Source organism: Pleurodeles waltl, chromosome 1_2 (assembly GCF_031143425.1).
Source record: "Pleurodeles waltl isolate 20211129_DDA chromosome 1_2, aPleWal1.hap1.20221129, whole genome shotgun sequence".
Classification (NCBI taxonomy): Eukaryota; Metazoa; Chordata; class Amphibia; order Caudata; family Salamandridae; genus Pleurodeles; species Pleurodeles waltl.
Window position 1 is genome coordinate 1,163,892,774 of NC_090437.1, and position 24,909 is coordinate 1,163,917,682.

The 24,909-nt window shown below is 43.8% G+C and overlaps 1 protein-coding gene across 8 annotated transcripts in view; it reads right to left on the minus strand.

Moving 5' to 3' along the window:
- Nucleotides 1–24,909, minus strand: part of JAKMIP1 (janus kinase and microtubule interacting protein 1) — a 1,798,968-nt gene that overhangs the window by 346,758 nt on the left and 1,427,301 nt on the right. The gene's annotated exons all lie outside the window — the stretch shown is intronic.

Here is a 24,909-nt window from a genome sequence, read left to right on the forward strand (position 1 = left end):
CAAATGATTGAACGCAGCAGCGACAGAGAAGAAAATCAATCAGAAAAGGAAGGCACTTATTCCACAGTGGAGTGCGTCTGAGGGTCATGTGCAATTGCTGAGTGGCCGCGGTAGCCGTTCTCCTGATGAGATGCCAGGGCCCTAAAGGGTGGCCGGCGCTGATTGCACTATTTCTCCGACAACTCTGGCTCGCAGGCTGCTCGGAGCTCCGCCCAGGCCTCACCCTGCCCCTGCTCAAGGTGGCAGCTGCCTGGCATATACGTTCACTGGTCCCTGGGCTCTTATGATTGCTCAGCAGAGCTAGCAACAGTAACCTGGCGTGTCCTGTAAGTACTGTAAACACGTAGGGCGTTCAGAACGAACCGTGGTTTGTTCACAGAACTGGCCTGTCGCTTGATAAGTCAACGTAGAGAAGAAAAAAAAAACTATCGCAGGATTCTAAGGAGCACGAAACTACACGGGACTAAAACTCGAATTGTATTCATACATCTAAGCAATAGACATGTTTTTGCTGGGTTATATGAATTATTGTTTCATTTCTGCACAAGGCGTTCTGTAGTAGAAATCATACAAGCAACGTGAGAGAAACAAAAACGACCAAAATACACATGGATACAGTTCTTACAGATTGCCTCGGTTTAAATTGAGAGAAAATGACGAATTGCAACAGCTATAAAGTGCCTACTTATCCAAGCAATCCGCACTATTTTTGCCCAGTTAGCTGCTCACACGCAACAATTGTGCTGTACTGAAGAATCTAGCCCAGTAAATAATTGAGGATTTTCAAGCTTTCCCGCCACCTGTAAGCCACCGAGTTCCAGGGAGTGAAGCAAATTCATCTAAATTAGGTCAATGAAAAGCGCGAGAGCCTGCTACAGATCTGCATTGTACAGGGCATCTGTGATCCTATAATCATACAGCGTTGAGAAGAAAGTAGGGTTAATACATTTAATACAACATTTTCTTGGACTTCGAAACAGACCTGGTTTGCCTGACGATTTCACCAACATGAAGAAACAAGCACTTGCTATGCAATGGTTCTCGCATTTGCTCGAGTTAGCGCTATTAGCGGTGTAAACTCCTAACCGGACTTTTCTTGCCACATAAATTGAAAATGAAAAGTAAAACAGTTTCACATAAGCGAGCCAATTCAAAGCACCACGCCATGAGCATGAAGGAGACACACAAAAGGAAAAAGAAGTTTGCTCGCAGTCAAACGTATTGGCTAAAGTGCAATTAGCCATGTAACAGGGTCGATGTCCAAGGCGGTAACCAAACCACCCCAAGGAGGGACAAGCATGAAGCATTTACCAATGATAACAAAGGATTTTTGAAGGGCAAGCCCATGAACGAGCGATAGTGATGGGCATGGTTAAAAGCCCAAATATATAACAACATGTCAGAAAAGCAGCGCTTCCGCACTGCTATGCTCAGCGTAAAACACACTCACAGCATAAATAGATTGGGATTACCGCACTTAGGTTTTACATTGAAAAATCAATGAAATGGCTTCTGGTAATAGAAGAGGCTTTACATACAGCTTGTTTAACTAGGGAGCTCGCTGTGATACTCACTATACATCTGGTGGGAGAAATTGCACGTCTTGCTCGTCCCAGGCCCAAAAACTACAGATACCATTATAAACGCCCTCACCCAACTCCAGCAGAGGCCTGTCCCTGTAGCCTAGTGAGCCTCCAGAGAAAGGATACTGAGGAGTCTGAGTGGAGAGTTCTGAGGGAGCTGAAGTGATTTCTTTTGATCTTGAGGCTGACCTGGGCTGTTTGACTTAAATAATTTGACCTTGCTGGTGGAGAGAGGTGGTGCTGAGATGGTGAACAGTAGCTGCAGCCAAAGTGGATGAGCCTGAACCAGCTCCCTCTAATAAGCATCAAGGGGCATGCTTAGTCAAAGAGGGTGGCTCTATCACTTAGGGATATTCTGAATTCTACCCTCTTTTTTAGTCGAAATCCCCTGGGCTGATCTCAGCTTAGCAGATATGGTTGGGGCACCAGAGGAGCCTGCTGTTATTGGAGCACTTTGTTCTAGCACACGAGAATAGATATGAGAGAAAAGATGCCTTTGAGGGAGGGAAAAAACCTAGCTCACTCAAAGGAACGCCATAGAATTGAAGTTGATGCGATTCACATTTGTTAACATGAATGGAGCTTCGAGATCCTGCAGTTGACATAGCTGATTATGCTGGAAGCTACAGTGGAGGAGAAATCCTGCACCAAACTCAAAATCAGAAATAGAAGCCTTGACGTTCGTACACTAGTCTGTTGAGAGGGAAAACAGAGTGGACGTAAAACTGAGATGGGTTGCAAGAAACTTGATTTGATGGCTCCTCTTATAATTTTCAGTTCTCTCCTATGGGTTTCTGACCTTTGCTGTGGACTAAGGCTTGCTAAACAAGCCACAGCCACATGAGCTTTGCTAAACCTGTGTGTCTTTGTCTCCCAGTGCACTAACTGCCACAGCAGAACTATCTGAGTGCCTGCTGGGTTCCAGGCAAACGCTGCAGATTCCTAAAATGTTAATAAGTAGCTCATTGTAAGGCAACAGTAAAACTCTAGATCACCCTGCCTCCTTTGTCACCGTCTGTTATCTTGTTTTGGGAAAGAAGCTTTTCATACATTTCTAAATGAAGTAAGTTGGCAATGTCGATTCTGTGTCACCTACAGGAAAGGTTTGGGAGCAGTTATTCTTTGAAGTGTCTTCCCCAGGCTGTACTTTGGGGAAGTATGCTCCTCACAGCAGGGCCATTGCCAGTTTGAAGTACCAGTAACAGTGGAACAGAGAGGTGTGAACTTTCTGCCCCTGGCTACCAACAGCCCCACCGAACAGTGGTCAGGAAGAAGACAAAAGGTTGTCATCACATGAGACCCTTACCACCCTGAAAATAAGAGACTGCAGTCCCACTCTTCATCCCACCATTTACCAAATGTCGATCTCAGGAAGACCAAACACCTTCTCCTCTCAGTAAAAGTTCTAATGGAATTTCCAAAGCTCTGTCTCTTCTTTTCCCACTTCACTGTCTAGGTCTCCTCTCTAGCTTCAGGAATGTCATTAATCCACTTTCACTGTGTGGGAAAACGACCACACCTTCACCATGTGCACAGGAATAGGCCAGGGGCTTACAAAACAGAATTGGTCTCGATCATTCGGGTTCACTTATACACACAATACATGTACCACACAGATCGCATATATCTCGTGCATACCATACATTAGGGTTGTTAGTGCTAGGATCCGGGATAATGCATAACAGCAGAACTTTATACAACTGGGCTAGTAGGCCTCAGCTCCGGTGACACAGATAAAAAGATCTGGACACAATTACTGATTAACAAAACACAGTGTACTACCTCCGCCACTCTACATTCCAGACCCACCACAGTCCACTGTCAAACGAATGAGGGCACAGTGGCTGCCCTCCTCCTAACCAGGTCCAGGACCTCACTCATGTCCAAGAACAATGCTAGGAATTTGGACACACATTAGATTAGTGTGAGGCAGGGGTCAAAATAAAAAAAGTCAGACGCTCGCAGTCGGGCACGCAGGGCAGTCCTACTCAATCCTTCATTATGCTTCTACCAATTTGATCCTCATTGCATGTATCAAAAGTGTTCACATGGGCAATGTTCTTTTTAATATCAAGCACAGTCGAACACTGAAATACTCCTGAGTTCCACTAGGAACACTTTCTTCTCACTGTAATTGCGGAAGATGCTTAAAAACGTTCTCTTTTGTTAATTTGATAACATTTCTATTCCGCAATTACCTATCTGCTTTACCACCAGGATGCCCTTGGGGAGATGTGTTGCACGTTTTACATTTCTAATATTTCATATCACATTCCAGGCATTAAAAATGCCAAACAATACCATCAGCAGGAGCTAAAAATCATCATGTATTTACATTTCTGAAGCAAGTCAAAAAAGGAAGGGCCTGGGCGAAATGAGCCCAGTGTTATATTGATCAGCCTAGCGAATGAGGACACCAGGTGCAAAGTGCATTGAAAAAGGCAATCATCAAGTGTTAAAAAGCATTGTGTATTTAAAATCAGGTAAAGAATGGAATCACCGTATTTGAGTCATACAAGAATCAGACTAGCGAAAGAAGACACCAAAGTGCAATTCCAAGGGTCAGTGTGTGCAAGGTATCAAGGTGCTCATAGAGAAGGACAATTACAAGGAGTATGAGAAGAGCCAAATAGATCAAAGAGAGCAGCAAGTTAGCCCATGTTATGCCATCAGTTCAGGGGAATGTGCTGTCCAGCAAGAGATCTTACAATTATTGTACAACGGTACGAAAAATGTATATTGTTTAAAGATGGGTCTAAACAGAGTTGACAAAGTGGGCGACAAATGCTGTCTGTACATATTGACTCAAATTGTGGTTCTAGATGTTATTGCTTAACAGACTTGAAGGATGAATTTAGTTGCAATTTTTTGTTTTGAGACACTGACCTCATTTAGCATCCCTTAGAAATGAGGCAAGAAGAATAAGTTGCTTAACTTTTGTAAAGTTCTTTCTGATGCATACCCACCACTCTCGAGGCATTAGTATGTAATTGGAACATAATCTTTGTCACAGTGACTAGTCACCACTGTCAGATAATACTCTTTGACAATACTTGTGGAACCACATGCACACAGGAACTAGTGACATCAGTTCTTTGTGACTTCATTCTGTGCCATCCAGAGGCTAAAAATTTGAAAATTGAAGCCAAACAAAGAATAAGCAGAATAATTCCAACAGCCATCCTCCGAAAGTGAGTCAGAAGGGTGGAAAGGAATCTGCAGGAGCCATCATATCCATCAGTATGAACTTGCTAAAGGTGAGTTACTTGTTCTTTTAACAGATATTGGATCTTTCATATACCATAAATAAAGTAACCCTGAAGGAGAAGGGCAGAGGATCTATAATTGAAATTATGCATGATATCTCAAAAGCACAAGTGCATTGGTTCAAAGGAGACTGATGAGAAAGGAGTAAACAAAATATAGGTATCAGCGGGCGGAACACAAATGGAAGCAAGAGAGGAGGGATAAGGAATTTGCACACTATCAACAACATCTAAACACAGGTTTGTGTTCCGGTGATAAGGGGTAGGCCAAAACGGCCACAAAGTATCCTTTGATTGTGCTGATGTTTCAACCCTTTTCTGCCACAAAAAATACAAACCATACAGGTTGCACAGTTACAGTATGAAAAATATTAATGCCATTCTCCTTGCACCAGGATGAGAAAACAGAGTGATCATCAACTTGAGTAGATTACTCTGATACAAGTCATTCTGGCATACAGAAAAACATGCAGGATTTCAGGTGAATGATGGTAAAAATATAAAGTCAGTCTTTAAATTTGCAGGCCAGAAGACTTAGCTTGATAAAAGATGGACGAAGCAGGTGTCCTCTGCCCTTTGTTCTTTAAACGGATATTGGAAATTAGATCCTAACCAAGAGGAAACCACAAGGCGGCTCTGAAGCTTAAGATACGACGCCATGATATCACAGTCACCTTGCCCACTTTAGGAAATCTGTGTTATGATAGCCTTGAGATTCTGATTTGAAGCATGACTTTTTGTATGAGGCATTCATTGAAAGCTTTAGTGAAGCTGAACTATCCATGTCAGGGCCTTAGCATCTTGTACTGTCCCAGGAACAGTGTGCTTAATGGAACAAAACGTATGGGATTTGTTCTTCATAATTGCAAAGAGTTCTATTGCCATAGCTCTCAATCTGTGTAAGAGGAGAGGTAGCACCTCAACACGCAGCTCCCATTACTGACTGACTGAAAGAAGCCTATTGAGGCAATCTGGCACCATATTATCAGTCAATGCTAGATGCGGTGCTGATAGAGCAATTTTACTACGTGTGGCCCAGAATCAGAGGTGGATAGCTTCTTCAGAGAGCATTATGGAGGACAAGCTTCCTTCCTTGTTCAAATAAGCCAAGCCCTATTGTGTTGTCACTTTAATATTTGCACTTGAATTTTATGAACATGGGAAGGAAGGGTTTCAAGACGAGCCTAAATGTCCTCAGCTCTAAGGGATTGATGTAGGGGTGTTTCTCATGATGAGATGACAGGCTGTTGATGGGCATACCCCAGGAGAGAGGCATCTGTGGCAATCATTGTCTGATTTCGCTTTAGAGGAGAGGAAGGTAAGATTCTGAATCATTTCCAATATTCTCACCCTCACAATGAGTATACTGTCAAATTGCAGCGCATTGGAATCTGAACCAAAGGAGTCTTGTATTCACAGGAATCAGTCTTACCTCCCAATTTCTGGAATTTGGAGGCATTCAGACACCTTTAGATTTTAAGCTAACAGCTTCCGATCAGCACTCAAAATAAAATCAGTCGTCTGAGTTGGAGCATCAGTCAACAGAGTTTGAACCAAAGCTGCCATGATGTGCTTGGAGCCAGAAGCATGGCCAAGCTTTCCTATGCAGGCAGAGCAGACAGGATCTTTTGGAATTTGATCAACAACGTTTTGAAATGTGTGAATGTGAGCTTGAAAGGATCGGAGGGAAGGCAGGTGTTTGGTCAATGGTCATACAAGTGGAGTGACAGATTGAAGCTTGGGTGTTCAAGATAAGGAATCCATATCTTTAGACCATTAGCTCGCTGATCCACATCTGCTTTTCCTTTCTTGGTGGGAGCAAAAGTAGTTTATTTTGTGTCTTCTGTGGTGTTGTTCAGGAAAACAGTTTTGGGAAAATGATTTGGGTGGTGTGTGTGACTTGGTTGTTGTCTACAACTTCACCTTAAGAGTGGCAAGGGTTGGGTTATTGGCCTGTTCCTGATTTACTTCTGATGCATTAGAGTGAACAAGTCACTAAATGATGGTCTGTGTGTCAGGTCCAATCATTAGATGCAGGAATTTTGCTGATCTGTTACCAACATTTGTTTACAGCTTTTTTCCCAGAGATTGACGCTCAAATACTTTGATGAAAACTAGGTAATCTGAAAGTAGCTATTGAAACAATTCTCCTCACAAGAGAGAGAAAAGGCTAGTCTCCAGATCTTGTGGCTCCCTGTATGCATCCAATGTCACTTCTAGTGGGCACATGACTCCACGAGTTATGTCAACAATACTTTACTACTCTAACTAGAATCTTAGAACATTTGTGGAAGTCTACTTAGGATGTCCGAATATAAACTTTTCTTATAAATGAAAATTCTCTATTTCATGGACATTCATCTGACGTTTTGTACAAAAGGACTGTATACACAACACATATTTTAATTTAGTATGTTCAAGACAATTCATCCAGAGTTCAGAATATTAGGGACACTTGGTGCTATAGTAGTTATTTTATAACATGTATTGACAGCATCAGTATTGATATATCTTTCTACAGTACTACCACTAGTGTAGGTATAGATACGGGGCCGGCTTTAGCGCTGGTGGCGCCCTGTGCGACAGTCTTTTTTGGCACCCCCCACCCTCCATGACCACCTCTTTGGATTCCCTCACTACCACCCTGCAAATGTGTCCCTCATCTCTCCATAGCTCCCCCACCCGTTTCACATACATTCGTTTTAAAGCACTTGTAAAGGCTGGCTTTAAAATTCCACTAAGCTATCCACATAAAATATAGTTCTGTTCTTTGCAGCAGGCATATTAACAATCTAGGCTACTTGATGGCGAGTCAAAGCTGCCACTAGACAAAACTCCCATCTCTCTCCCTAACAGGAACATTAATCACAAGAGTTATCTTGGCATTTTATTTGCTTCCTGAACGCTGGACGCACAAGGAACTTTTCAGCAGGTGCTTATAAATCGCAAGTTTCATACTTTGATTGCTAAACACAGCTCCCACCCGAGGTCAGCGCCTACTAAACCAGGTCAGCACCCAGAGTGGCCGAACCGCTCCCACTGCCCTAAAGCCGGCCCCCTATAGATACCTGGCATCACCTGGCCGATCCTGTTATATTTAAATAAATGAACAGCAGGCTGAATCTAACCCCTAGACACAGTTCACTTGGAGCTGTTATGAGCCTAGACATAGGAAAAGCCTTTGAAATGCTGTCTGGGATTATGATTTTGTGAAAATGGAGCAAATGGATCTTGCAGTCAAATGAGTATCTAATCTAAAATATCTATATACCGTTTCTAAAGCTAGAGCTCTTGTAAATGGAACATTGTCATCTGACTTTATAATTGAAAGCGGTATGAAACAAGGCTGCCCTTCCTCCCCTTTGCCAAATATTCAGTTGCTGTATCGAAAAGTAAAGGTATTAAGGGAATTTGGGAGATACATTTGGCTATCACTGACAACTCTGAATTTGCAAATGTTTGGAACAATAAGTATATTACTCTCTCAACCAGCAGAACACACAAGAACGTCTGGATGAAAAAATGCATTTACAGAATTCATCAAGTTGTACAATCAGGTAGCATGTCACCCTATAGGAATCTTGTAAAAGAATACCATCTGCATACCCATAAGAACTGGAATTAATTTATAGATCAAAACTGATTTAAAATAAGATTTAGGAAATGTAGGAACAATAAAAGTTCACTTATTCATTCAACCACCACATTCCCATTAACTAATGGACTATGGAAGAAAATAATATCAAACATTCAACACGTTACAGAAAAAGATATTGGTAAACTATTTTTAAAATCATCTTTAATTGACTAAAAAATTAAAGAGCAAGTCATCCAAAGAAGCAAAAGATTTTTTAAGCAGGGAAAAATGTATCCTAAAAAAATGGAGGTCCTGAATAGAAGACTGTATTACTGAAAAGAGCAAACTAACCTCTATGGATACGGCCATCTACAAACTTAGAAACAAAGAGCATACATTTAATCATACATGAAAAACCTATGTAGAACTTAATGTGACATAGATAATATAGTAGACTCATGCACTGTACATATGTTGAATACAGTACAGAGTCACCAAGTCTGTTCAGAGATATGTCATTTACTGAACATCTTTAATAATGCTCCTATAATTTCTATTTTTTATATTTTAAATGAGTTGCAAGAACTAAATTGCATTTGGTGTTAAGTCTTTGCTGTTAATATCTTAGTTACTGACACATCAGCTATTTGTGCTACACACAAAGAAAGATCCTGATTCACATTTTCAAGTTGCCAATGAGGCACAAAAAATCACAACACATTCACTTTGTTTTAAATATAAATTTTGGAAGAGGTATTATTTATGTTAGCATGATAACATTTTTAAATGTGCATATTCTCAGAAACTAAATATATATATTAAAAATGTATAGATGGGTGGATAGCTAGATAGACAGATCAGTGCGTAATTTGTATATAAAAATGTGCCGTGCCCAAAGCCCTCCTCTCAAACATGCGGCTGCTGCAATTAAATGTGTGAACACGGAATACTGAGGACGCGTAATCCTGAAGCCATCTCGGGCCGCTTCAATCCATATGAAGCCATTCCCTGCCCTTCAGCTCACTCTAGCAGCTTTCTACTTTCTACCTTTGTGAAGCTTTTTCGTTTTTCTCTTCCTCCGTCTTTCCCATATGTGTCTTTTGCTTGCAGAAAATGCTTGAGGGAGGAGAATAATCCCCGGCCCTCAAAAATAAGTACCGGTGCTCAGCACCGGAAACAACAAGCACAAATTAAGCACTGAGACAGATAAATGGACAGACAGACAGACCGATAGATGGACAGACAGACCGATAGATGGACAGACAGACCGATAGATGGACAGACAGATAGATAGATGGACAGACAGATAGATAGATAGATAGATAGATAGATAGATAGATAGATAGATAGATAGATAGATAGATAGATAGATAGATAGATAGATAGATAGATTGATTTGTTGTTTCAGCCTGTAAAATGTGTCTAGCTTTGGTGTCTTATGATGGTGAGATCTGTATATCTTTTAACTTTTCCACTGTGCCCCTTCCAAACATGAAATGATTCAGTCAGTCAGTCAGATAAACTTTATTTGGCTTGCAGAGAACCATAGAAGCAGAAGTTGAATTGAGTCATATGACAAGGCAAATCACAAAAGTATTGGAATATTTAATTAAGAACCTTTTGATTTTCAGCCACTTTATAAGAAAGTGTGCCCTAATGTGCAGCATTTGGCCCCATTTTGTCAAAACTATGCAGGGGAGAGAACTCACCCTACCAATGGCCACCCCTCGAAGAAAATGTGTTAGGTAAATTCACTCGCTTACTTGCTTGATTCTACTGGAGGGAGGGATTTACACCCCGCCACTTTCAATGTTCACTGACCACCACTGAATAGAAAGACTATTGAAAGCAGCAGTGTGAATGTGTTTCAAAGCAGAGAGGCAGCATAAAAATACCCTTAACACTTGAGGAGAGGGTATTTTTGCTATTGCACATTTAGTCTAACAATACGTAAAAAATATTCACATTATTTATTTAACATGCCTTTTTAATCAAAACGATTACATGACTAGAAGCAGAACCCAAAATGTAAAGACTTTTCAAGATGCAGTTCGGAGACCTAACAAGAACATACAGTCTTAATGTGTTTTTCAATCATCATCAGAAACGTAACAAGGCTAACATTGAGAAATATATTTGTTGAGTTCATGCATTCTATGACTGCTGTCTGCAGATAGGTAAGAGCCCCCAAATTATTAAGTGGCTTCCTTAAATAGCATCTTTGTTTGACGCAAAGATCCTAGAAAATACATATTATATATGAAGTTATGCTTCTGCCTTGCAACACAGTCTATACACAGTAGCATCTGTCGATTTAATCCTTGGGGGTAGACTATCCAATGTTGGCAGAGCAACAAACGGCACTGCATGAATTTACTTTTTAAGTACTATGAGTAGAAGATGGGCACATACGATTGTGGGCCAAACGAGACTTAGCTGTTTATAATTTGCCATGAGTAAACTTGTTTAGCTATGTGTTTTTTATCCTCCAACAGTGACAGTCTGTGGATTTGCTTTGACAAAGTCCTTTTAAATATGTTTCCTGAGAATAGAGCCTCCTGAAGATCATATGCTCATAATACTGTAAAGAAGAATCCATATAATTCATGAGCCTTGAGTAGTATACCTTAGCTCTCGCTGGATTATATTGTTCAGGGTGCCCGGCTCTGCTGTTTTAAAGATCCTCGCCTAGCCAAGTTCTGCTTTAGAAGACCAAACTCTAGGCACACTAGGGATTGGGAGGAACAGTGTGGAAGGCAGAAAGTTGATTGATACGTATTCCTATTAACCAGAGTAAGAGCTTAGAATCTCTTCCCTTCATTATTTCGCTCCTGTAGCTTAAAGTGGGGATCAATTTGGCGCTAAGATTCTTTTGAAAGAGGCCGATTCTCCGCCCTTCAGCGACTTTTGACGATGTTGCGAAGGCTGGTTTCACCATCAATTTGTGCTGATTAAAACAGCCCTTGTTATCTATAATGGCCCCATATATTCGTTCTCACCCTTGTTTACAATAGGATTCCCGTTTATGCCCCGGCACTAGTTTAAAAATAAATCTAATTTCCTACTTGAGCACTTTAGTTGTATTCACATTAATATCCAATTTGTTTACAGTTGTAAAATCGTATAGTTCATTCAATATTCTCTGAAGTCCTATCCTCGTCTTGCTCATTAATAGTAAAACATTAGCATAGGGCAGATTTCAGATCAATCTGCAGCCCCAATTTAGGTGGCTGTGCATTTACCGAGTCCAAATTCTTCGAGAGGTTGGAGATAAGGTAAAAAGGAGGGGTCCCAAAACTCAGCCGACGTGAAAACTTGCCCAGATATCTTGTTTCTGTCGCCTAGTTGTACATGTTAACCGTGTTTCTGAGTACAAACGTATTGCCTGAAATACTTTCGGTTGGGAACCGTCCAGAACAATGACTCCAGAACAACAATAACATTGTTAACGCAAGAGGAACCACGCGTGCATTAAAAATGACTCCCTTTTTCCCTGCCTTAACCACGCATGTGCTGAACAACGGACATGCGTGGTTAAGGCGGAGAAGAAGGGAGTGTGCATCAGGAGAAGATGCGGTCAGGTAAGTGGGGCTAGGGCAGGGTGGGGGGGTAGTTTTTAGGGGTGGGAGGTAGATTAAAGGCTTGGGGTGGGGGTGTTGGGATAGCTTGTTTTTTAGGGGCAGGGGTGGGGAGATCGGGGTAGTTCTGGTGTTTAGGGGTGGGAGATCAAGGCACTTCTGTTTTTAGGAGTGAGGGGTGGAGGACCGGGGTAGTTTGGTTTTTGGGGGTGGGGGTAAGGGGATCGGGGTACTTTTGTTTTTTGGGGTGGGGTCAGGGTAGGTTGTTATTTTGGGTGGGGGTCAGGGTAGTTTGATTTTTAGGAGGGTGGGAGGTCGGGTAGATTGTTTTTTGGGGGTGGGGGTCAGGGTAGTTAGGTTTTTGGGGGTCAGAGGGGGTAGGGGTAGTTTGGTTTCAGGGGGTGGGGAGATCAGGATAGTTTGGTTTTTGGGGGTGGGGGATTGGGGTAGTTAGGTTGTTAGGGTTGGGGGTATCAGGTTACTTTTGTTTTTAGGGGCGGGGTGGGGGAATTGGGGTAGTTAAGTTTTTGTGGGCGGGGTGGAGGGTCGGTTATTTGTAGGGCGGCTGGGGGAGGTTGGGGAAGGGTTTAGGGCTCAGGGTGGGTGGGAGGTATCCGGGGTAGTTTTGTTTTAGTGGTGGGGGGTCGGGGTAGTTTTAGTATTAGGGGTGGGGTACTTCTGGGCCTTAGGGCAGGTGGGGGGGTGGCATGCTAGAGCCATGTATGCCGTTTCCACACATGCCTTTACTAGGCATGTTTTAAAAACAAAAAATCGTTGTGAAGGCATGCACGGTAAAGGCATTTGTGGTAACAACTTGGTCTTTGTTCCGACTGCGTTGTTCAGGCATGTGTGGTTCCAGCATTCGTTGTTCCATCATACATTCCTTTCCATCAAATGCCCCATATGGCCAATATCTGCTACAGGATGTCTCTAGCACACTGTCAAATACAGCCCTGAAATCAACAAAACCTGCTAACAGTACTGGTTTGATTGCAAAATGCATTCCATACACTTGGAAAGTGCCATAAGGTTTGAGAGAGAGAAAATACTTGGCCCATTTATTCAAGAGGGCTAAGAGGCAGTAGTTCCCAGGATTTATTACCTCCCTTGTAAATGTTGGGTATTATTGACCCCCTGCACAATGCTGGGACTTTACTCATACTTAGAACAGCCACATACACAAAGCATAACTTATTTGCCCAGGCGTTAGAATTAGATTTGAAGAAGGCCTGGGGCAATCTGTTAGGGCCTGTATGCCCATTTACCTTTGATTTCCCAATCACCTTCAGCAGTTGTTCTTTTAAATGTGAGGGTGAGGGAGATGTTTGTACTCCCCTATCTTGCTTGGTCTGTGACACCATAATTTCTGATGCTCCCTTAGAGAATGTGGAGACTTTAATAATACTGATGTTCATATTCATAATTTGTGAAGAAACCTGGAACCTAGTAAACTTGCAAATGAGATACCGACTCAGGTTCACTTATGTTTGTGTTGCATGCCCTTATATTACCGTTCTCCATCAAGTTCACTAGATGCTACAAATGTTGGGGATTCTCCTCTTTGCACGTGCTAAATAGTTTTGCCCACAAATCATCAAGATGTTTTTTCCAGCTAACCAGATTTCTTTTTTGTATTGGTGCTGGAGAAATCTTAACTGTGTGACTGAAATTATAAGACTTCACTTTAAAAAGCAAAATCTGTTTACATAAATTCCTCCTCATTTTCCTGAGTCCATATGTAAGCCAGGCGGTATTACAATCTGCACCTGTGCCCATTGATTTGGCAATGATTTTTTGGGGAAAACAGCTGGAATCCTGTTAACGACCACTTCCCAGATGGTAATGGGGTTTCCTTCTGCGGTATTATATTGCTTATACAGGTGAGCACATATAGCTTTCATTTCTGGTGCCCATTCTTCTTGCCACTTTAAGTCCTTTAGATGCATCTTCAAGCTAAATGCTTGGACTTTGGTATGGAATGAGAATGACTGCTAGATGTGCGATTTGTGGATGATGGTCGCTCTCGGGACGATGGTCAATGGTGTAATTCGCTATCTGGTTAAACAATGTTGAGCTTGCTTTTGTCCAATCAATTATAGAATTCGAATTTTCTGTGACATGAGTCCAAGCAGGGGGAATGTCTTCACTAAGTTGACGATTTCATACTCTCAAACCAGCTGCCACGAGTGTGGTTGCCAGATTTTCTCTCAGTTTATCCCTGTGCTTGTATTGTGTATGCAGTTGATGTAGTATTTTCCATATACGATATTTGATTGAAATGCTTGTAATTTAAATCTCTCTGGAAGAGATTTAAGTTAAAGTCCACAGTAATCAGCATTCAAGCTTCAAAGTAGGACCTTCTTAGGTCCACCAGGGTGCACTGTACTTTCCTACATAATAATGTATTCTGTCTGTGCCTTGGGATTTATGTATAGATTTACTATAATTAAGAGGAATTTTTGACTGCCGGCCCACAGGGATGGCTCCTCCGTGAAAGCGGAGGAGTGTTGCCCCGCTAGAAAAATGCCCAAGAGCAGCTGAAAAATAAAATGGCAATAAAGTTTATTTATTACCAGTTTATTTTTCAGCACCCCGTCCTGAACCGTGTGTCAGGATGGGGTCGGGCAATTGCTACTAAGTGGCAGCAGGGAGCTGTGGACTATGTTTAAAGTGTGCATGTCCCTTTGGCCGGCCTTTTAGCGACGGCCAGCCTGACATGTACACTTTAAACTTCTCTAACTCAGCTGTCTTAAGACAGTTGGGTTAGAGAAAGCACAGGCCTCCAGCGCTCTTAGGAGCACTGAGAGAGTCCGCTCCCTCCAATCCTGACACTTCCCTCATGCCGTTTAACAGTATGACAGCAGCATCAGGATTGGTTAGTACAGTTTTCTAGGTCGGAAGCTTCAAAGACAGAAGACACCAGAGCGAGGAGGACGTTGTGGTAAGTAAATAAGATAAGTGCCCTTTTTATATTATTATGTTATTGCCGCCCGCAACTTTATATATATGGCAGCCGTCACTGTCGGCCCATCCAATGATTTTCACCACCTGTATCTAAGGTTCTTGAAAATCTAGAACCTGAATATCAATGGATACACGTAGGAAATTGGGTTACTGGTTAATGGGGGGGAACCCTACTCAAGCAGCAACCACAATTCTTGTTAGGGTGAACACAAGCAAACCCCACGTTAACCTGTGCTCAACTATCTGGTAGCTTGGCTCAAAAGCACCCAGGCTTACCGTAGAGGCAATGTGTAAAGTATTTATGCAGTACTTCAAACAGTAATAAAGTGAAAACACAACACAAGCAAAACCCCACACCAACTTAGAAAAATAGAGTAAAATATAAATAAATATTTGACATCAAAACGAAAAAAATCCAAATAGTATAGTTATGCAATTTTAAAGGTTCAAATAAAAACTGTGCTTTAAATCACAAAGTGTCAACTGTGGTTATCTGGTCGCCCGCACGGGACAAGGCCGTTCAGGCCAACCGTGATGGAGCGCAGGCCATATACAGGGACCAAGTTAGGCCCACTGAACAAAGTACTTTAAATTTTGGTTATAGACTGTTGCAAGACACTAAATTGAGGATGTGTTGTGCAGAGGCAGTTCCTGATGAGCTGTGGGCTGTGATGCTTAGTCCTGCATCAAGGATGCGTCATGCAGCAGCGATTCAGGGGTGCTGCAGGGCTGTGATGCGAGATGCTACAGCAAGGAAATGTCACACAGTGGCAGGACAGAGGAGTTAGACCCGATGCAAAGTGAAGATCTGCGTCAAGGGGGCATTGCACAGCCGCAGTTCCAAAGAGCTGCAGAGATGCATCACCCACAGGCGGTCCCAATGCAGAGCTGCAAGAAGATGCTCCACGCTGCATCGGCTCTGTCCAAAAGACCACAGTTAGGCTGGAAGAGTACCTTCAAGCCCACTCCAAGGCCCCAGGACTGGGATGGCACCACTTGTGGGGGTAGAACTCCCAGCAGGCAGAATCCAGGTACAGGGTTCAATGCGGTTGGAGCCTTTTCTGACCCTGAGGTTCTGATCAGGAAGCCAGCCAACTAGTCCTAGTAGTCACTCGGGTGGTTCTGGGTTCAAGATGCAGGTCCAGTCCATTTCACTCAGTCAGCAGGGCAGCATAGTAGTAGTCCTTCTTTCAGCACAGCAGTCCTTCTGATTCTTCCACAGGTCCTGAGATGTACTAAAGAGATGGGCCTCAGGGTCCAATATTTATACTTAGTGGCAGCTTTGAAGTAGGAGAAGCTTCTAGAGTCCTCCCCCTAAAGTGTCTGGAATTTCTTGCCTCTCTGTCCTGGCCCCAGCTGGTCTGGGGGCACAAAATCCGCCAATTGTTGAAGAAGTTCCATTCAGTAATCTGTGAAGCACAATTCCTTTGCCTTTATCGGCTGGTTTAATAGTTAGTTCCTTATTGCTTTTGACGGAATTGAGTGCCTGCTTTCCAATTTGATAATATTATAGGGGGCATATTCAAACGTTTCCTTTTGTTTGGCTACATCAGTGAGGACACGTTTTTCAAATGTGAACATCTTGCTGAGTATGGAGAGACTGGGAGGATTAAAAGTAGAAGGTGGGCCTAGTCCTATAGTGTCTTTTCAGCCTAGGTCAGATTTATCTTGGTAAGAGATACAGAGTAAATTATCTGCAAGAACCTCAGTAGGTTTTCCTCAAGTTGGAAGAAACCACTCCTTTCATTGGGTATGAAAGTTAAACCTTTACTCAGCAGGTTAGTATCTTTTGTAGTCAGAATGTGTGTGGACAAGTTGAAAATAATGATGGTGGTGGGATTTGGGTTCTCATTCAACCACATTTCAGACTTTATTGTGGGAATCTCCATTGGTAGTCTTTTTATTCTGGTTCTTCGCTCTCCCAGATATTCGTAATATTGATGGCTTCAGCCCCGTCCAGGACCTGGCCCCTCCCTCTCTGCTGCTGTGCCCTAAAAAAGAAGGGTTTTTACTGCTGTTAGATGAGCTAGTTCCTTCAAGCTGATCCTATGTGGAACTGTTTGAAGATCCCTAAAAAGTCATGGATATTTGATTTTGATATCTGCCCCAAGGTAACTGTTGCGTATTAGGCAAAAGTTGTGTATAGTAGTCATCTGAAAGACATTGATAGACCTTTTTTACATATGCGCTTAGCATTGTTCATACTGTACAATACTCAATTCTTTGAATAATGTCTTTTTACACCAGTATCAGAATATGGAAACCATGGGAACACTACATAGATGATGTTGTCATGATTTGGAGGGGAAATGCCACTGAACGTACATCCTTCATGCCATGGCTCAATAAAAGCTACACACATTTACATTTTACTCAGTTTTAGTGACACCTCTTTGCCGTTTATTGATTTAACCATTTACGTATTTGAAGGTTAAATAGGGACTGGTTCATATGGTAAGCCAATTGAACATAACACCCTTTTGTCCTAGAGATGCTTTCACCCATGTGGCCTCAGGGACAGCTTAACATATGGCCAGTTTCTTAGAATTAGAATAAAGGGTAAATCAAGAAGTGACTATTTCAGAGAATCAGCTGTTTTATCCAACAAACTCAGAGACAGGATATCCTAAACAGCTGACATCACGTGTCCTGAAACACGCATGACCCTAGGAAAACTTTGCTTACTCCCAAATTCCATAATGATACTAATTGTACTGCCTGTGTTACAACATTTTGCCCAGCATCTAATAAAATTTCAAAACTTGTGAAGACACTTTGGGAAATCTTAACAACCACAGTTTTAATGAATGAACCACCACTCCTCCTTTAGCAGAGGTAGAAATTTATGAGATAACTTGATCAGTGCTATGACATGGAAACCCACTCTGGCCTCCACTTATGCGTTATTGGGCCTACCTCACACACAGACACACACGCACAGACACACACACACTCGCCATTACAAATGCCACAACTGCTCCGTATGTCACCAAACTTTGGATACAAAATTATTTGAACATATTAACTTTATAAACCTGCATAGAGTTCACGATTTGCAATTTGATTTATGGCAATCAATGTACCTGTAACTTAGTTTATATAGGCCAAACCACTCGGGAAAAAAAGACAGAATCATAGAACACTAAAGCTGAATTAGACTACGAGTTGTAAACGCCCTTTTGGTATCCCATTTCACAAACATGACGAATTCAAGACATTTTTTAGATGGCAAGGAATTGTTCATGTTAATCTCAGTAATAGCAGAGGAGACATTCAAGGATTATTAAACAGATGTAAATCCAAGTGGATCATGAAATGTGCTGCAAATACGCAAGGTCGCAATATCTTGAATGAATAAAATTCTATAATTTACGCCATCCTTTGATGACATCCATATTTACTGTTTTGGTCAATTTCTGTTGTTTCCATGAATATGTGGATAATTGTACTTATTGTACTAGGTTATTTCTGCCTTTTTCTATGACCTTCTTTGGGATTTGTGGGATGCATACATGATTATGTGAATTATGCTAAATATTTCAATTTATTATCCTTGTCTTTCCTGCTAATTTTCCATCAGGTTTTTTGATGTTGGGAATATTCTACTCCTATATGTCAGCCCCTCTCAAGGGCTACTCCATTTTCTATGTTCTAAGATATGCGTGATGCATTATCTATATAATATTCTCATGCTGAATTTAAGATGTGCTGATAAAGGAATTGTTATTCCGTGCTCTGTATATGTAAACCATTCACCTTCTTTAAACATTAAGTATCTTCTTACAATATGGCGCTTATACTACAGGCACTGCCACCTTTCTGACGTTGCTTTCACTTTGACAATGCACATTATCATCTTCTCGAGCTTTGCATATTTTTACTAATCGTGCCCACACTGTCAATGAGATTCACTCTCTCACCTCTCCAGAGAGGAATTAACTGAATGTGTGTACAAATGAGTCATCTACCATTCCCTGCTACAAACTATCCTACTCTTAAACCTTCTTGTGGGACCAGGCCCTCTCTGCAGGGTCACCACCACACGTTTTGCCTTCAACCCTCAACCCTCCTCCTTTTGCTGAATTTGTTTTGGTTGGCCTTTTGACTCTGTGCATGTCACCACTGCTAACCAGTGCTAAAGTGCTCGTGTTCTCTCCCCTAAACATGGTAGAAATGGCTTACTTGTAAGTACCTAGTAAATTGGTACCCCATGTACCCAGCACTTGTTAATTAAATGCTACTAGAGGGCCTGCAGTACTGATTGTGTCACCCATTTAAGTAACCCTGTAAACCATGTAAAACATGTCTCAGGCTTGCCATTGCAGCCTTTGTATGCATTCTTAAATTGCTATTTCAAACTGGCAAAACAAACTTTTGGCCAGACCCAAACCTTCCTTTTGAAAACATCTAAGTCATCCTTTTGGTAGGCCCTAAACAGCCCAGAGTGCAAGGTGCAATGTATTTAAAAGGATGGACAAGTACGTTTAGGTTTTACATGTCCTAGTACTGAAAAACTCTTACATTAATTTTTCACTACTGCAAGGCCTACGTATCTCATAGGATAACACTGTTAATTTATTACACTAAATAAGTGATAACTTTCAAATGGGAGCAGGTGGACATGTCGAGTTTGTAGTCTAAATGACTGTAATTAAAAAAGCCTTCATTAATGGCAAAGTAGGATTTTAAGTTACAATTCTGCAAATGCTGCTTTTAGAAAGTTGGCATTTTCTTGCCCTACCGATTAGGTGCCTAGGGCCTGTCCGTTGGTCACATGATTAGGTGTGGCTGGCAGTTGGTCCTTGCGTTTTACTCCCAGTCAGTGAGACAAATGAAAGATAGGTGTTGGCATGATGGGCCACTCTGACTTAAGAAGGGGGCGGGCTCTCACCTACCACACTTATAGGTCACATATGCCCTACCTGTACAGACTTACAAACAGTTTGTCATTAGTCTTTTGTGTCCCCAAACAAGCTGGAGCCAGGGCAAGGAGGAAGGGGATGCCTGACACCTCAAGGGTGGAAACCTCCAGAAACTACTCCTACTTCAAAGTGGGTACCAAATTTAAATAATTGACCCTCATACCCAACTCTTCAGTACACATCTGGACTTGTGGAAGACTAAGTAGAAGGACTGCTGTGTTGACTTTTCTGCAAGAAAGACTGCTACTCTGCTGCCCTGATATGCTGCCCTGCTGTCCTCCTGCCTTCGTGAGAAGGACCAGACTTGCATCTGGAACACAGGATCACCAGTGTGGCTCCAAGGGCTAGTTAACTGGCCTCCCGATTAGAGCCTCAAAGACAGAATAGGCTCCAACACCCTTGAACCCAGCTCCTAGACTTTGTCAGCCAAGTCCTGCCCTCCCAAGTGGTGTCACAACACTCCTAGACCCTTGAAAGTGGGCCTAAAGGTGCTCTGCTAGCCTATCTGTTGCTCTAGCAGAACTGGATTCTCGATGACAATGCAGGACTCTGCATCGCAAGCCCCACAACTTCTTTGGAACCAGATGGTTCACAATGCATCTTCGATGCAGGACTTAGCATTGCAAGCCCCTCTCTGGTGGCATACTTGATGATGACACAGGACCTCGCATTACAGCCTTGCTACTTCCCGGAACCATCGCTGCACAATGCACCTCCACTCCCGCTCCTTGCATGCATCGCCTTTGCTGCTTGTCACATCCTCAATGTGGGATTCCACATCGCTCTGCAACCAGGATTTAAGGGATTTTGTTCAGCGGTCCTAATTGGGTCCTTGACGCTGGCCCGTGATCCATTGAGGTTGGCCTGAACTTGTGACTTTGTCCTGGTCTAGCAGGAACAGATAACCACAGATGGCGTTTTGGGCTTTTTGACGCTATTTTCACTTTAATCTTTAAAATTGCATCTCTCCAGGTCTTCTTACTGGATTTTTATTGTTTTGGTTCTAAATTATTTCATAAACTTTACTCTATTTTTCTAAATTGGCAGGGCATTATTCTTGTGTTGTGTTTCACTCGATTATTGTGTGATTTGCTGCACAAACACTTTACACATTGCCTTTAAGTTAAGCCTGATTGCTCTGTGCCAAGCTACCAGAGGGTTGAGAACAGGTTAATTTGGTAGGTAGGTAGGTAAAAGACGTTTATTGGGACACTTGTCCATAAAACATTCTAATAAATAAAACAGTAAAATAATAACAATATAGTATTGTTAGAAATGGGGTTTTCGGTTGGCAGTCAGGTTACCCTCTGTCCAAGCAAGAACCCTCACTCTAGTCAGGGTAAGTCACACACAATCCAAGATTATCCTGTGCCCACCCTCTGGTAGCTTGGCACGAGCAGTCAGGCTTAACTTAGAAGGCAATGTGTAAAGTATTTGTGCAATAAATCATACAATAACACAATATAGCACCACAAAAATACACCACACAGTGTTTAGAAAAATATATAATATTTATCAGGATAATTGTAGGTCAAAACGAATAAAGATGCAATGTGAAATTGTAGGGATATCACTGGAAAGTGATATAAAGGGGGTCATTCCGACCCTGGCGCCGCGAATGACGGAAGCACTGCCAACAGGCTGGCGGTGCTTCCCTGCCCATTCTGACCGCGGCGGTTAAGCCACGGTCAGAAAACCGGGTCCGGCGGTTTCCCGCCGGAATTCCCCCGGCTGGGCGAATCCTACATGGCGGCGCATTCTGACCCCCTTACCGCCAGCCTGTTTCTGGCGGTTTACACCGCCAGGAAGAGGCTTGCGGTAACGGGTGTCTAGGGGCCCCCTAACAGGGCCCCAGCCTGCTTTTCACTGTCTGCCTAGCAGACAGTGAAAAGCGCGACGGGTGCAACTGCACCCGTCGCACACCTGCAACACGCCGGCAGTGTTGCAGGCCCCCTTCCCGCTGGGCCGGCGGGCGCTAACAATGTTAGCGCCCGCCGGCCCAGCGGGAAGGTTGGAATGGCTGCAGCGGCCAAATGGCGGTGCCCGCCGGGGTCAGAATGACCCCCAAAGTGTCTTAAGTCTTTAAAAATCAATCAAAGTCTCTTTCAAGCACAAAGTATCTGGTTTGGAGTGGAAAATCTCCGCAAAGGGCCGCAGAAGAAGAGATACCTGGAAAAATTAGGTGTGCGTTGATTTCTCCCCAGCACACACGGACTTGCGTCGTTAAGTTTCATGCGGGGAAGTCGTGCGTCGTTGTCCGGCGCGCGGACAGTCTCCTTCTATGGGTCGCGGGGATTACCAGATGTCCCGGGTCTGTGCGTGGATTCTCCTGCCTGTTTTCCTGTTGCAGGGCCTGAAGCACCTCCTTGAGGTGGAGCAGGTGTTCCTCCCAGCTGGAACTGTAGACAGCTATGTCATCCAGGTAGGCTGCACAGAAGGCATCCTTGCCAGCTAGGACACCGTTAACCAACCGTTGGAAGGTAGCGGGAGCATTTTTCAACCAAAATGGCATCACCCGGAACTGGTAATGGCCATCAGGGGTTGAAAATGCGGACCTCTCTTTGGCCCCCTCAGTCAGGGCGATCTGCCAGTACCCTGAAGTAAGATCAAACGTACTCAGGAACTTGGCAGCGCCCAGTCTGTCAACGAGCTCATCAGCTCGGGGGATGGGGTGAGCATCAGTCTGGGTGACTGAGTTGAGACCCCGGTAGTCCACACAGAACCGGAGTTCTGGCTTCGCACCTGGGGCAGTAGCCTTAGCAACCAACACCACCGGGCTGGCCCAGGGACTACTGGATTTCTCGATAACCCTTAAAGCTAACATCTTGGAGACCTCCTCCTTGATGCTGGCCTTCACCTTATTCGATAACCTGTAAATCTTGTTCTTCACAGGGAGGCTGTCATCTGTGTCAATGTCATGAACACAGAGGTGGGTCAGTCCAGGAGTAAGGGAGAACAGGGGGGAGAACTGCTCCAACAGCTCATAGCAGTCTCCCTTCTGGTTTAGAGTCAGGGAGTCAGAGAGAATGACCCCTTTCACTGACCCATCACCTTCTTGGGCAGAGAGGAGGTTGGGGAGAGGTTCACTCTCCTCTTCCATTCCTTCATCTGTGACCAGAAGCATGTTGACCTCAGACCTCTCAAAATGAGCCTTTAGTCAGTTGACATGGAGCACCCTTAGGGGGTTCCTAGGGGTTTGGAGGTCCACTAGGTAAGTGGCCTCCCCTTTCCGCTCCTTTACTTCAAATGGGCCAGACCAGCGGTCCTGGAGAGCTCTAGGCTCTACTGGTTCCATTACCCACACTTTGTCTCCAGGTTGAAACTCTACCAGGGTGGCCTTCTGGTCATACCAGCGTTTCATTACCTCTTGACTGGCCTCAAGGTTACTTTGGGCCTCTTTCCAGAAGCGGGTCATCTGGTTGCGGAGGGCCAACTTGTAGCTGACCACATCCTGAGGGGGTGCCTTTGGAGCTCTCTCCAACCCCTCCTTGACAATGCTTAAGGGTCCCCTGACAGGGTACCCAAAGAGAAGCTCAAAGGGACTGAACCCCACCCCCCTCTGGAGGACCTCTCTGTAAGCAAAGAGAAGGCATGGTAAGAGAACGTCCCACTTACGCCTCATGGCCTCAGGGAGGCCACCAATCATGCCTTTCAAGGTCTTGTTGAATCTCTCCACAAGACCATTAGATTGGGGGTGATAGGGTGTGGTGAACTTGTAGGTTACACCACACGCATCCCACAGAGACTTCATGTATGCAGACATGAAGTTAGTGCCTCTGTCAGTCACTATCTCCCTTGGGAATCCCACACGGGTAAATATCCTCATCAGAGTTCTGGTCACCACCGGTGCAGTTACGGTCCTCAGAGGGATTGCCTCTGGGTAACGGGTGGCATGGTCCACCAAAACCAGGATGAACCTGTTGCCTAGGGCAGTTTTGGGGTCCAATGGACCAACATTGTCGATGCCCACCCTTTCAGAGGGGGTGCCAACGATAGGAAGTGGAATCAGGGGGGTTTTAACCCTTTTCCCTGCTTTACCACTGGCCTGGCAGGTAGGACAAGATCTACAGAACTTATCTGAGTTTGTCCTCATTCTGGGACAATAAAAGTGGGTGACAAGCCTGTCAAAGGTCTTGCCTTGCCCCAAATGGCCTGCCAGGGGAATGTCGTGAGCCAGACCCAGTAGGAAGGTTCGGTAACACTGGGGGAACACCAGCGCACGCGCTCCCCCAAAGGCCGGAACCTTAGGCTCACTGTAGAGGAGATCTTTCTCCCAATATATGTGGTGATCGCCAGAGGCTTCACCTGCAGCCTGGTCTGAGGCTTGCTTCCTCATACCCTCTAGAGTGGGACATTCTTTCTGCGCCTTGCAGAATTCATCCCTGGTGGGTCCACCCTCAACCTGCCAGCCAGCAAGCTCAGGCAAGGTCACCTAGGGTGGCAATGTCTTCCCCAGTTGGCTCGGGAGCCTCCTCCTCAGGAGCCCCGTCAACCACTGCGGGAACTTCTGGGACTGGTTTCCCGTGCCCCTTCCCCTCCTCTTGGCAGTTCTCTGGGCCATGGTTCCAGGCTCCAGACGCCCTTGACTTCCCTCTCGGTCAGCCATGGACCGTGTGGTCATGAAGACCCACTCAGGTAACCCTAACATCTCCAGGTGAGATCTGAGCTCTACTTCTTTCCAAGCAGTATGCTCAAGATCATTGCCTAACAGACAATCTACAGGCATGGCAGGACTCACAGCTACGTTCAGAGTACCAGAGACCCTCCCCCCACTCAAAAGGAACCAGAGCCACCGGTAGGTGACTCTCACGATTGTCAGCAACTATGACCTGGTGGAATGTATTAGGGACTATCTGCTCTGTTGACACCAGCTGACTCTTGATAGTAGTCATGCTGGCTCCTGTGTACCGCAAAGCCTCCACCTTCTGCCCATCAATGGTGACCCACTGCCTGTACTTGGAAGTATTTTGGGGCATGTGGGCTTTGGGCACCATTTCTCCTTCTCCCAGGGACACTAGG